This window comes from Ictidomys tridecemlineatus, chromosome 15 (assembly GCF_052094955.1).
Source record: "Ictidomys tridecemlineatus isolate mIctTri1 chromosome 15, mIctTri1.hap1, whole genome shotgun sequence".
In the NCBI taxonomy this organism is placed as follows: domain Eukaryota; kingdom Metazoa; phylum Chordata; class Mammalia; order Rodentia; family Sciuridae; genus Ictidomys; species Ictidomys tridecemlineatus.
This window is the reverse complement of record NC_135491.1, coordinates 38627891-38641370: the sequence shown is the minus strand read 5'-3', so window position 1 is coordinate 38641370 and position 13480 is coordinate 38627891.

The following is a 13480-nucleotide window of genomic DNA, read 5'->3' as shown; positions in this document are numbered from 1 at the left end:
GCTATCCTCCTGTTTTAGCCTTCCCAGCCACTGGGATTACAGGCATGCACCATTGCACCTACCTGTAACTACTTTGTGACAATAGGCATTACATTGAGATTATCTCCTGTAAGTCAAGATGTATGGTACTGGATAAAATCCCTCCAAAGTAGAGTCTGTGGAGACAAGGACTAGGTGGTTTATTAGGAGGAATTGCAGTGTTTAAGCAGTTGGAGACATGGATAGAGACACAGTATTGACATGATTTGGTCTGAGGGCACATTGATCCCACTGTGAACTTCTACCTTTGGAAAATAACTCTGATGAATATTTCATAGAATTTATAAGTGGTGCCATTTTGTAGAGTACTGTGAATTGGGTGCTCTTGAAAGAGGTGATGAGGAAATCATTAGCTCAAAAAGGGAAGAGAGTCAGCCAGGGGAGGGTAGGTTTCACATTTGAATGGAACAAGTTAGAGGTGGCAATAAATGCAAATATGAAAGTTTGGAATCTTAAAGGATGGATAATAGTAGAGATAAAAATTTGTGAGATTGGTACATAGTCATGATAGATAAAGTCCCAGTAAATAATGAAAAAAAAATGGGGAAAATGATCTGGGTGGGAAAAAAAATCACCAAAGAGGAAAGAGGATATGAAGAAAAAAACATTTTCCATTCTAACTTATTGTGGGGAAGGTAGAGAGAGGATATATCAGGAAGCCCTTAGTGCTTTGCATTTCTGACCAATCAGCAGGAGAGAGAATCACAAATTACTTATAAAAGTACTAGAAGAAGATGTTTCTTGCTTTCTAGGTGGAGCAAAAACAATAATCTGCAAATAATATTAAGGAGAACCCTTAAGACATGGTTAGTCTTGTTTGTGCTTCTCTTGGTTTATTATAGCTTCCTGGAAAAGTATTCCATTAACAGAAAGAATGCAGGTGAAGTCCAGCCTACTGATAGGAGATATGTGTCAGTAACCCTAGTGTCTCAATCTCAGGCTGAGGCATCTAGACCACTCACCTAAGGAAAGTAGTAGAGGTTCTCTTTCATGTGTGTGTCTGCAGAGGCCAATCCATTTAGAAAAGTACCACATGAGTGCTGGAGGATGTCCTGGATATAGCAATGCCCTTTGAGTGTGTAAGCATGTAGGGATTTAGGATATCTTGATAATTTTTGAGATGACCAGAAAACACTGCTTTTTATGTATGGAGAAACATGTGGACCAGAGAAGTTCTATTCCTGTAGCAAAGAACAGGGATAAACAATAGCAGTTTTACTACTGTTTGAGGTCTTTTGTTGTTGTTGTGTTCAGTTTTGTCTTCGTTTGCTCTCTCAAAACAGAATCTAGTAGTCTATTGGATTCAGGAAGCCACAGAGCAGTTCCCAGTCAATGTATGGACTTTCTTGATGTGAATGAATTTCAAAAGAAGAATGTCCTTGGATCAAGAACCATTTATGAACAATACTTGGGTTCATCCACCGGTATAGCAATTTTCTAGATGTGAGATCTTCAGCAAAGTGTTTAATGTTGTGAGCTTCTGTTTCTTCATTTTAGCAATGGGTGACAATAATGCATCTACTTTCAAGAATTATAAGAAGAATTCTTACTATCATCCTTGTAAAATATTCACATTTTCTGGGCTATATTCTTATCATAGAATACAAATTCACTAATGTAAAAGTCTTTTATTTATTTATTTTTACACTGTAGCCATATATCTTAATAACAGAGTTTTGTGGTTAAAAGCTATTTTTATTGATTTCTTAAGGCACAAAATTTAAGATGTCACAATAGCTTCTGGTTGATCTGAGATGATAAAAAAATTAATCAAAGGGGAAAATAGCAAAAGAATTATTAAATAAGTGTGGAAGAAAAAAATGAATGAAGAATAGTTTGGTAAAAAAAAAATATGGGTCTTCATCTCCATCACTGAAAGAGCAAACACATCCAGGGTTTGGGAATTGAGGTGACTGAGTCTACTGATATACACATGTGATGCCATAGTCCAGGGGTTTCTGAAACTGGAATCTTGATGTCTAGCTCATACTGTTCTAGCTGAATAGTATGATGCTTATAAACATTCAATTCTGTCTGTTGATGTAGGGTAATACGACATTTAGTTTGGAAAAGAAAAGGGAGAACAAAACTTGTTATTCACTTTCTATATTCATCTGTGTCTCTGAGTTAAAGAAAAAGACAAATGACTGAAATTTGTGCAAGATTTAAGAAACCCACAAGAGTTAGTGAGGAATCCTGAGAAACTGTAGAATACCAGGGAGCACTTTAATGACCTTGGTCCTAAAGGGAGGAAAGAAAGCTGGGTGGAGAGGGCCTCCAGATAAGACCTCCAGAGGCAGCTGTGGAAACCATTTCCTTATCTTAATCTCCTCTTCCTTTAGACTTGTTGACTGTACTCTACATTCAAATCCAACTGGAAGGCAAGAGCAAAGTGACTCTGTCTCAATCCAGGGGCCTGGGATAGGTAGAAAGGACAGAGCAGAAGAGAATCGGGAAGAGAGAAGGGCAAATGAAAGAGAACATGTACAATCCCCCTGATACAGAGTAGAAATGAAGGTGCAATTAATATCACCAAAAAATTAGAAAATTATAGGGGATAATTGCACTATCAATCCTTGAAAAGAATATCCATACAAAGTAGTTCTTGTTTATTCAACACTTTCTTCTCCAAGATTCTAAAAATTTGCATTCTCTACTAGCATCTGTAGATTGTGCTTTAATTCATATATTTTAAAGATTATCTTTGTATACTAATTTTATGGGGCATGATGTTTCACTTAGCTCTATACTTAAAGCCTCTACAACATTCCTCTATAAGATTGATGTGTAAGTGGTGTGTAGTCAATCAGGGATTCTTTTTCCTCCAACCTCCTTAACTTGTAAGAAAAAAAATTCAGAAAAAAAAATTGTAAGTAATGTTAAATGAACATCCCACAAACACCTTTGTTTCTCTAAGTATTAATCCACTTTAAGTCTCATTTTATATATTAATTTTCAAGTACGTACATATACACATATGTATGTATAATTTATTTTTGACTGAACTATTGTAATTAAGTTGATATACCACAAAATATCATTCTTAAATACATTAGCATGTATCTCCTTTGAAGGGAAGTATCATATATCACTTTAATGTCATTATAATAACTAAAAAGAGAAGCTGAGGTTGTAGCTCAGTGGTAGAGCATTTGTCTAACATGTGTGAGGGCCTGGATTCGATTCCCCAGCACCATGTAAAATAAATAAACAAAATAATCTGCGTTCATCTACAACTAAAAAATATTTTTATAAAATAATAACTAAAAAGAAATAAAAACAATAATTCCAGAGTACAGCCTAATTAACAGTTTAGATTTCACTATCTATCATTGCCTCTAAGGTGTCTTTTGTACAGTTTGTTTGTTTTTACTGTTCCTCCAGGATCCTACCAAAGGTCACACAAAGCGTTTGTTTGCTGTGTTTCTGTAGTTGTTTTTAAAGCTATAATAAGAACTCTGTCTTTTTTCTTTGTGGTTGATTATCATGACATTGCCTTATTATTATTATTTTAAGGGCACAGGATAGATGTTTTGTATAATACCCCACATATCAGAGTGTCACACTACAATTGACTTGTAAAATTACTAAATTCAAACTTTTAATTCTTACTTTATAGAATAAATTATAATAAGTCATATCCCACTGTAACAGAAGAAAGAAAACGTAGGAGGAGGAAGTAGAGGAGGAAAATGGAGAAATAACTTCATAGTCAAAACACTGGCAATCACAGGATTTCAGAAACAATTAACTAAATATTCTGAAAATCCAGCCTAATGCCATGGAACCATTAAAATAACCTGAGAAAGATGGAAAACAACAATGACAACCAATTAGTTGTCCTGAATATAATAAGGTGAGTTCCAAAAAATTTCCCTGTAGGAAGCCTCTGAGGCTTCCATTATTGATGTTACTAAATCCAAGTCCTGGGGGTCTGTAGGGGTAATAGGAGAGGGTGGTCTTTAGCAAGGTGTTTGGAATACATTAATAATGTGTTGGAGTTCTTCGTTGTGCTAGTAGCAATTAAAGGTCTCTGTTTTCCTTTCCTCCACCGTTCATCTATTCATTTGCCAATTTATTTGAAAAATAATAATGTTTGCTAAAACAATGAACCGTAGAGCAGTGTTACAAATTTGGTATCATTGTTATTTTCACTGTAAATATAAAGAAAATAAAGCTAAACAACAACAATAAAAAAAAAAAGCAAACAACTGGCCCTCAGTCAGCCACTTATTTCTTAAGCAGAAGAATTAATTCCAAATATTGAGATGGCTGCTGTAGCATGTTTTCAAATCTAGGACGGAAATCCTCCTTTGAGCATATTATCCTGATATGTGCTTTATAATATGATTCTGAATGAATTTGGAAAGATATATATTAATTCAAATTATAAGGATTCTACCAAACAAATTAGAAGCATTTGAAAAATATTTGTTGAATAAATAGATGTTAAAAGCTTTTCTCTTCTATTCTCTGTGCTCTAAAGTTCTAAATACAATGCTGTGAATGTTTGTCACACTTGTTGAGTGCTAATTACATTAGAAGTTTATCTTCTAATTTGGCAGAATTTGGTGGTGTTGATCATGTTCTTTGTGTGTTAGTCCCAAGCCTGGCTGGGAGAACAGAATTGTAATGAAGTCTAATTTGTTCTTGTTTCCTCTCTATTGTAATTCTTTCTGAGCACCTTACATTTGATGATAGAATGGAGCTTTTGAAACACGTAATTTTATGCTACAGAATGGCATGTGATGATTTCCTGTCTTATTCTTTCCCCTAGACTTGACAATTGTGTTTGTAAAATGTTTGCAATATATTCAAAATCTAGGACCCAATGCATAGCTTACCATACTTCCAAAGTCATTTTGATTTTTTACTCCTTTATTTCTTTCACACATACAATGATCCATTGTCCACGTAGCCATTATTTAAAAATAAGTTCTATAAGAAGTAAAATTAAATAACTTATATCAGTTTAATGAATTTGAAATTTGTGATTTTGTAACCAATAAGAGTTATGGATAAGTAGCTCTTGTTTTTTCAGTGACTCAGGAATGTCAAGAATAGATACTACCACCCTTGGGACCACATGGAGACCATCATTATGTTGCAGCTCAGAGGAAGTACACATATGTGTAAGGCAAAAAGTTTCATGCATACTTTGTATGTTCCTATAAAAAGCTTTACTTTATCCCTAACATGTAACATCCTCCGATATTCCTCTGGCCATAATTAACCCACATGCTTAACCTCAGCTTCAGGAGAAACCAGAGGCCTTCCCTGGAGGGAACTTTGCTTCTTAAGTAAAATCTACATTCAGTTGAGACAGATGAAAGAAAGACTGAACACTGGGTAAAAGCGCTCAGTTTCTGCTCACTGTTCACTAAGAAGACATGTACACTGTACTAACATTGCAAAATACTAAGGTGCTGAATAGGCATTGAATTTTTTAGGGTAAAATAGCTACCTTCAATTAAGCTCACTGATCCTCCAATCTCAAATCTCTATCCCAATTCAGAAAATTAAGTGTGATAAAAGATTCTTCCAATCTTTCCTGATTGCAATATATATATATTAATATACACATGCACACACACATATGTAATGGGAACTTCTCAATTTTTTTATATAGATTTTAAGGATGAGTACTGCTTGCTTCATCAGATCTCCTGATACAAAAAGAATACTATTAATCATGCTATGTTAAAATTGTAGTAGCAGCAAAATAACTAATGGGCTGTTTGGTGGATTCATTAACAATTTCTGCTTCTTATTGATTATCCTTTGAATCTGAATCTATTCATGCCAATGCAACCAACAAGTGCCTGGAGATAAAAGGAAAACAATGTACCTATGTGCCCATTAAAGATAATTACTGCTCAATCAAAAATCATTGACATAAAATTCTGGAGTTCCATAGAGGTTGCATATTGTAATATTAAAGTATTGTATAATTAGTATTATACAATACTCTTGTATTATCAGGAAACTGAGGCAGAACAGAGAAGTAGTATTACAAATTCAAATGGCCAATACATAGCATGGATAGAAATAAAATAAAAATTTCCAGCTTACTAAATCAATATATTATATTTTCATTATATTACATCTAAAACCAGTTACCTTATCTCTAAACCCTTTATCACATTGCCAGTCTGAACTTCTTGGTTACAAAACTAAAAACTCTCAAAGAGCGTTTTCCTCAGATATAGAAACCAAAATATTTCTAACATAAATCCAAGGTTAAATATAAAGTCAGATATGGATATGGATATGGTATGTTTGGAAAAATCTGTAAGACATTTAAGTTTCTTTTTCTAATATGATAAGATAGTATAATGCTTGTATGTGTATATACATATACACATACAAGCAACAAAACAATTGTTGTTGTTTTTCATTATACATTGTCAACATATTTACCTATTTAGACACAAATTGACATTTACTGGTGTGTGTGTGGGAGGGGGGCTGGGGGTTTCATTAATAAGAGAACTTTTTAAAATACAAAAATCAGGATTGTTTCACTAACTCTACCTCTAACCCAACCCACAATGCATACAACACACTTTAACACACCACATACACATGTAAACAAACACACATCCCTAAATATTGAAATCTTAGTAAGAAAAAAAAGTATTCAAAGGAACAACACTGGTATGTTTGGAAAAATCTGTAAGACATTTAAGTTTCTTTTTCTAATATGATAAGATAGTATAATGTTTAACCTCACAATTAGATCATTTAAGAGAAAATAAATAATATGCAACCAAATTTTCAAAAAATAATTACAAAGATGGTGTTTAACATGTTAAAATTAACTAAAGTGCACAATTATAAACATTTCAATCTCAATGATTTGCAGAATTAACTCAAGGTTATGCCAAAGAATATTCACTTATTATTTATTAAATAATAGGCAATAATCACTAGGTGCATTGAACACTGACATGAAATGCCAAATCATTTTTAAGCCTTAAATATTTCTGACTGCAAATTTACTTTAAGACAAAATTATCAAAACTAAGTGCCTTGATTTCAGGATTGGTCCAAAATAAAGTAGGTTTTTAAAGTCTGTCACCGTAGTTTTTTGACAAATTGATAGAGACACTCTATTAATTTTGTTTCTGGAGTTAATTTTCTTTTTCCTGAGAAGAAATCACTCTCATATGTGAATAACTCTAAACAAACACACTGCGTTGTAAAAGAACCTAATCTATAATATTATGTGCATCACTACATGCTACACTCCTTATATTCTACACACAAGATGTGTTCTCAAAATGAAGAGGGAGGAATGTTAAGTCCTCCACAAAATGTTTTAACACACTTACTTTGAATTTAAATATTGAATAAGGTGGTAAATAAACTTTATGCTTGTCTCATTTTCAATGAAGTCCTCAGTGGACAGTTGTGAGTCCTAGAATTAGACTTATGGATCACTGGCACAGGTATCGGTTTTCTCTCCTTAATTCACATGAATTAGTGTAATTATACTGTATCTAAATCAGTCATTCAAATTTCTATATACTATCATTGTAGAGAATCTCTTTCATTATCAGGAACACACAAAGATGTATTATCAAAGGAAATGCCGTGAAACAGTATCTCAATTGTAGAAATGTCTACTTAAGGTGTTCAGAAACATTTACTAATAAGATTCAAATTTAAAATGTAGTAAAATTATCTTTAAAAATAGTGGATAATAATACATATGAGGGATATTGTCCCAAACTATTTGTTCACAAAGAAACTATGTGTTATTCCCTATGAGTTTTCACTACTAATAATGAAAATAGGATAAAAACAGTGTTAAAGAAATTTTACTAAATTGCAATGCCAAATGCTGGCATATATTCAGAAGAATAGAGAGTCGAGTTAAGAATATTGGCATGAGATGTATACATCAATGGAAGAAGGTACCTGCACTGTAAAAACATCCACTATATGTAAATCATTGAAGCAGGCATCTGCAATAGTTTATCATGAGAGAGAAATAAATAATATACACAGGGACAAAACTGGTTTGGGGAAAGTTATTTAATGTCACACAACATCACACAGTAAGTCAATAACAAACCTGAAATTTGAATACAACACTCTAACAATAGCATCCATTCTTTCCAATTAATTTTTTTCTCCAAATATGTCACCTTGATTTGCTTGCTTCACTATATTGGGAAGACAATCCTATAAACATGAACTGGCAGACCTGTAATTTGGTTTAAGTCAGAAGATTTTATTAATGTATAGCTCATCAAAACTCTACTATTTGAGTGGTATATTGAGGCACTATGAAAAAGAGAATAGAGGGAATTGAAATTGCTTTTGTCCACATCCTCTATTCTCCCAAAACTATCTATGCAATTTATTTATTTACTTATTTATTCATTTATTTGTATTTTTTTAACCTCATGAAAAATCGTTCCGACTCTTTAGGCAATTGTCTTCCTAATAGAATCTACAGATTTGGGAACAAAGTTTAGAGGAAAAAAAAACCTTAGGATTCAGTTGACTTTATGTTATTGTATTTCAGATATCACAGCTCTTAACAAACTTATTATATCATTTAAGATATGTTCCTTTTTAAATTTAATTTTATTGGGTTTTTTTAAGTCATACTTGACAGTAGATTCTATTTTGGAATAATTATTTAAGCACGGAATACATCTTATTCTAATTCAGACCCCAGTACCTCTCTTTCTCCTTTTCCTACTCTCTGCTTCCACTTTTCTCTATTGACCTTTCTGTCACTTACTATAGTTTAAAAAAAAAAAAGTGTGTTCCTATTGGACGTATACCATAATTAAAAAACAGTATGGCAAATTTATTTATTCTTTTTATTCTAATGAGTAATATTTACTTTAATGTATAATATTAAAATTTTTATTTTAATGTGTAATATTATCTTACCAGGTTAAACCTGTAATGAAACAAACCTGTCTTAAGCACTGAAGATAGCAGAAATTTGAGTATATACAAGAATAAAGCATTGATTACAATAATTCCCACAGCAATATAGATTTTGTGATAAAATACAATGAAAAAGATTTTTTTCTTTCAGAATCCATTACATTATTTAATGTAACAGAGGATTTATTGACTCATCCTTTAACACATGTGTACTAATTCCAGATAGTCCTGATTTGCTAGGGAACAGGGTCCCTCAATTTATTTCTTAAAGTAAACATGATGATGCACATGGGGTTCATTATTATAGAATTTCACTGTGAGATGAACCCAAGTCCTGGATTCCAGGAGTAACACCACCTTCATTCTGGAAATAAAGAATGATTGAGCTGAAACCAAAAGAGTCCATGGCTGAGAGAGAGAGAGAGAGAGAGAGAGAGAGAGAGAGAGAGAGAGAGAGAGAGAGAGAAATATTTAAATAATTTAATGTGCTTGCTTTTTCACTAGAAACTTTCCAAAAAAATATATCTAGTGCCAAGACAGAAAATCTATCATGTTAGAAAGGAAAGGGGTCTTAACCTCTTGGGCTCAACCCCATGTTAATGCCAACAATGATTGCAATTTTGATGGACTCATTTAAAAATTTAGATTCATTTTCTACATCTTTCCTACCTTATTCCTTTCAAGAACAAATATACTGAATATGAACCCTGGATACTGAGGAGACAGAAATATAGAGGATGGAGCTTTTGGTGCAAGGGAGGAAAACCGTTTCTTCCCTTCTTTCTCACTGTTTTCCTCTGTTCCAAACTCTGTGTGCTATATTTGGATTTGTTTGATTCTTTCTGTCTTGATGGAATCCTATACTATAAGATATGTATGAAATTGCTTTTTTTTTCACAACAGAGATCTTGCTCTGGAAATGCTTAAGGATATGAACACTACTTAAGACCTCATTGAAAAACTTTCTTCTCTTGCTATATTTACTACTGACTTTATTTTACAGACAATTTTTATCACTAAAGTAAGAGACTCCATTGGCTGCATTTGCTAAAGGTGAAATAAATTAAATAATAAAAAAGAAGACTGATTAGTCTCAAATCTAATGTATATTTAGGTTGTCTCAGATAGGCTTCCCAAATAATGCTTCCAGAAATATATTTATGAATACACATTCATTTGCTAATAATAGAACATTATGTAGTGATTCCTGGAATTAGAATTCAGTACTAAATAGGTGATCACATTTAAAAGTATTTGAAATCCAAATTTTATTTTACCAAACATACTGCTGCTATAATGTGTGAGCAACTTTTGAAATTCCTTTGCCAACATCTAGACATGTTTTGGAGAAGGAAAACTTAGGCCTTGAATTCATCATTTGGTGTATAAAATAATTTTGTTACCTAAATGTTTCATCTTATATAAACGTTATTAAAAATTGTTTATGCTTAGTCTGTAAGAGTGGGAAATGTATATAAAAAAGAAGTAAATTGAAGTTATCACTATGTAATATGCTACTTTGTGCTTGCTGTTAGGAATGTGAAATCCTTATTCCTTCTTTATTATGATTTGTTGGAAATACACTGAAATAGTATCTTGTACAAATCAGGACACTAGAATAAAATAGTACACTTAATAATTTTTTCCTTAAAGGAAACCTAGTATATAATTATTGAACACAATTTTTATTTTGTTTTTTTCTATATTACAACAAAAAGTAACTCAAGATATATTTTATTGTCTAATTATATAGAATATTTATCACTTATTTAGGTAGTTAATCATCTAGCTGTGCTTAATATGGATCAGGTGATATGTACTAAGCACTGAACTAGGTACTGGGAATACTGAGGTAAGAGAACATCAATAAGTTCAATAAGTTCATACTCTATTGCTTAAACAATGTAGCAAAACAAAATGTGAAGATAGAATACAGGTGATAGGATCAGAGAAAAGAATTTTCTCATTCTTTGTCACAGGGCATCAGTCAAAGTTTCTCAGTAAAAGAGACGCCCAGGCATATTTAGAAGATGCATCGACATTCTCCAGGTAAATCAAGATAATGACACTGTAGGATGAAACTCTAGAAAGCCATCAGAATTTGTGAGCCAACCAAATACTTGGGAAATTTCAGCTAAGGATACATAAAAATGCTTAGAATGGTATCTGGCACCAAGTCATTGTTTACTAAATGTTCATTACTTCATCACCATATCATTATTGATTGTATTGATAGCAATAATCTAATTTTCCTCAAAACACTATGAGTCAAATATATTTTATAAATGAGAAGATTGAGACCTAGACAACAGTAACTTATCCAAAATCAAATAGCTGGTAAATGGGGGAGTGATAAGAAATCAGGCTGTGAATAAGTTGACTTCAGGACTCATATAGAAAAGCCACTGGAAATGCAATGAATTATGAAGTAAGCTGTATGCTTTTGGTAGGATACACTCCTGTAGACCATAGAGAGATTCTAAAACGCATTATGCATAGCAGTTTATGATCTGATTTGTTTCCATGTAGAGAAGCTACTGAAGGAAAAGGCAGGGAGATCAGTTTGGAGTCTTGTGCAATAATCGAAGAAAGAATTTATGAGACTCCAAACTGACAAGGGCTGTGGAAAAGATGGAATTGATTGTACAGATATGCAGATTTAACTTGTGAGAATTAAGACTGTATGAAGAAAGTAGGAATTTTGAACCAAATGGAACTGGAGGATCTAAAACTGGAAAGTAGATCTTTACAAGAAATGTGGGGTTTTGTATCTAAGAATAGCTTGGGTTTCAATTCAAAACACACTCTCCATCAGTTATCATTGATTATTATCAATAAACTAATTGCTTCTGAAGGGTTAAGATAGATACCATAATTTAAAAGTCCAAGTCAGATAAGTGTTTTCAGATAAAAGCATATGTTTAATCCACTTGAAATCCTTAGCAAAATAACTATGAAATTGAGTCAAAATGAATAATTTTACAGTGTTATCTGTTTTTCCTAGTCAAATGACTTGATTTTGACATTTTCTAATATACTTCCAGATGATAAACTGAAGATCTGTGGATCAAGGTGAAATCATATTGGTGTTCAGTTTTTCCCCCATAAAGATTCTTCATTTCACACTAGTGAAAACCCTTTTGGCTGACAATCCAGGTTCTAATTTACAACCAGGTAGAGTTCTACGGTTGGGACTCAAAGTTGCATTAAACCTTATATTCTCCAGAAATCTTTGTGATAAAGCCTGTGAGACCCATTTTTGACTGGTTGCTTATAACCATAGATTTTTTAAAAAAAAAATTAAATCTTTTGTTTACAAATGAGTGGCTTAAATTCACATGGAAAAAAAGTCTTAATTATTCTATACTGTGGTAATTTTTATTACATTCTCTTGATGCTTAAAATATATATTTTAAAAAGTTGCATTATTTTTGCTTTTCACTGATTCACATAGAAATTGCATAGTCAAATACATTAGTAAAATTAGAGGTGAGCTCTTTTGCAGGAAGCCATCCATGAAATTTATGAGGACCCTCTCTTGGCAGGGAGGTCCGGGAGGGATAGGCTTGGTACTGGGAACTTTCCGTGGCTCTCCCTTGGCAATAGATCTTCCAATGCAGGTGACCTTCCCCTCTGCTCTACTAGAAAGTTTCCTTGTAGTAGTACTGGAGATGGGCGTATCCCATTAGGAACTGAACAGCCCCCATTATTCCTATTTTGGTGAAGAATATTCCCTGGAAGGCTTTTGATGTTTTCCGATATAAGCAGGCATGGCACCCCATTTGGTCCAGAAGCTTAATCCTTCTGATCCGCTTGCCCCTCCTGCCCCTGCTTTTGAAACTAATTTCTGTGTTCTGTGGGGTTTTTTCGCCATTTTATTTCTCTTAGCTTTTATTTCTCAGCCAGCCCATTCCACCGAGGGGAACCCCATTACCACCACCTGTGTGGAATGTGGGCGAGAATCTTTTATATTATAGTTTATGTAGGTATATTCAGGGATAATGGAAAATAACCAAAGCAATATTTGGTAGAAGAGAAAAAAAGTAATGGTTGGTAGCCCATGTTCTTAATTATTTTTCATTAAACATAACTAATGCAAGCATATTTTACCCCATCAGATAGTATTTAATATATGTAAATATTCAAACCCTTATAATCCTATCAACTACCTTTCACAATAAGTCCAGAATTTCATTGAAAACGTTAATGCAACACATATTTATTAAAGAACATATATTGTCAGCAAAGAATGACTAATTATTAAGACAAAATATGCTAAATAATTCAAAGTAGGTAGAACATTTTAAGATTATTTGAAGAAGAAATCACACCTGCATTGAACCATTTCGTGAAGAAATTAAGAGCACTGGCTCTGCAGATTAAACATCCCACCAACCATTAATTTCTCAAATAGTTATCAACTGGTGAATTTACTTTCCTCATTTTGTAGAGTTGCTGAGACTTAGAGAAGCTAAAAATACCTACCATGGGTCAGGCACCGTGGAACACCCCTGTAATCCCAGCAGCT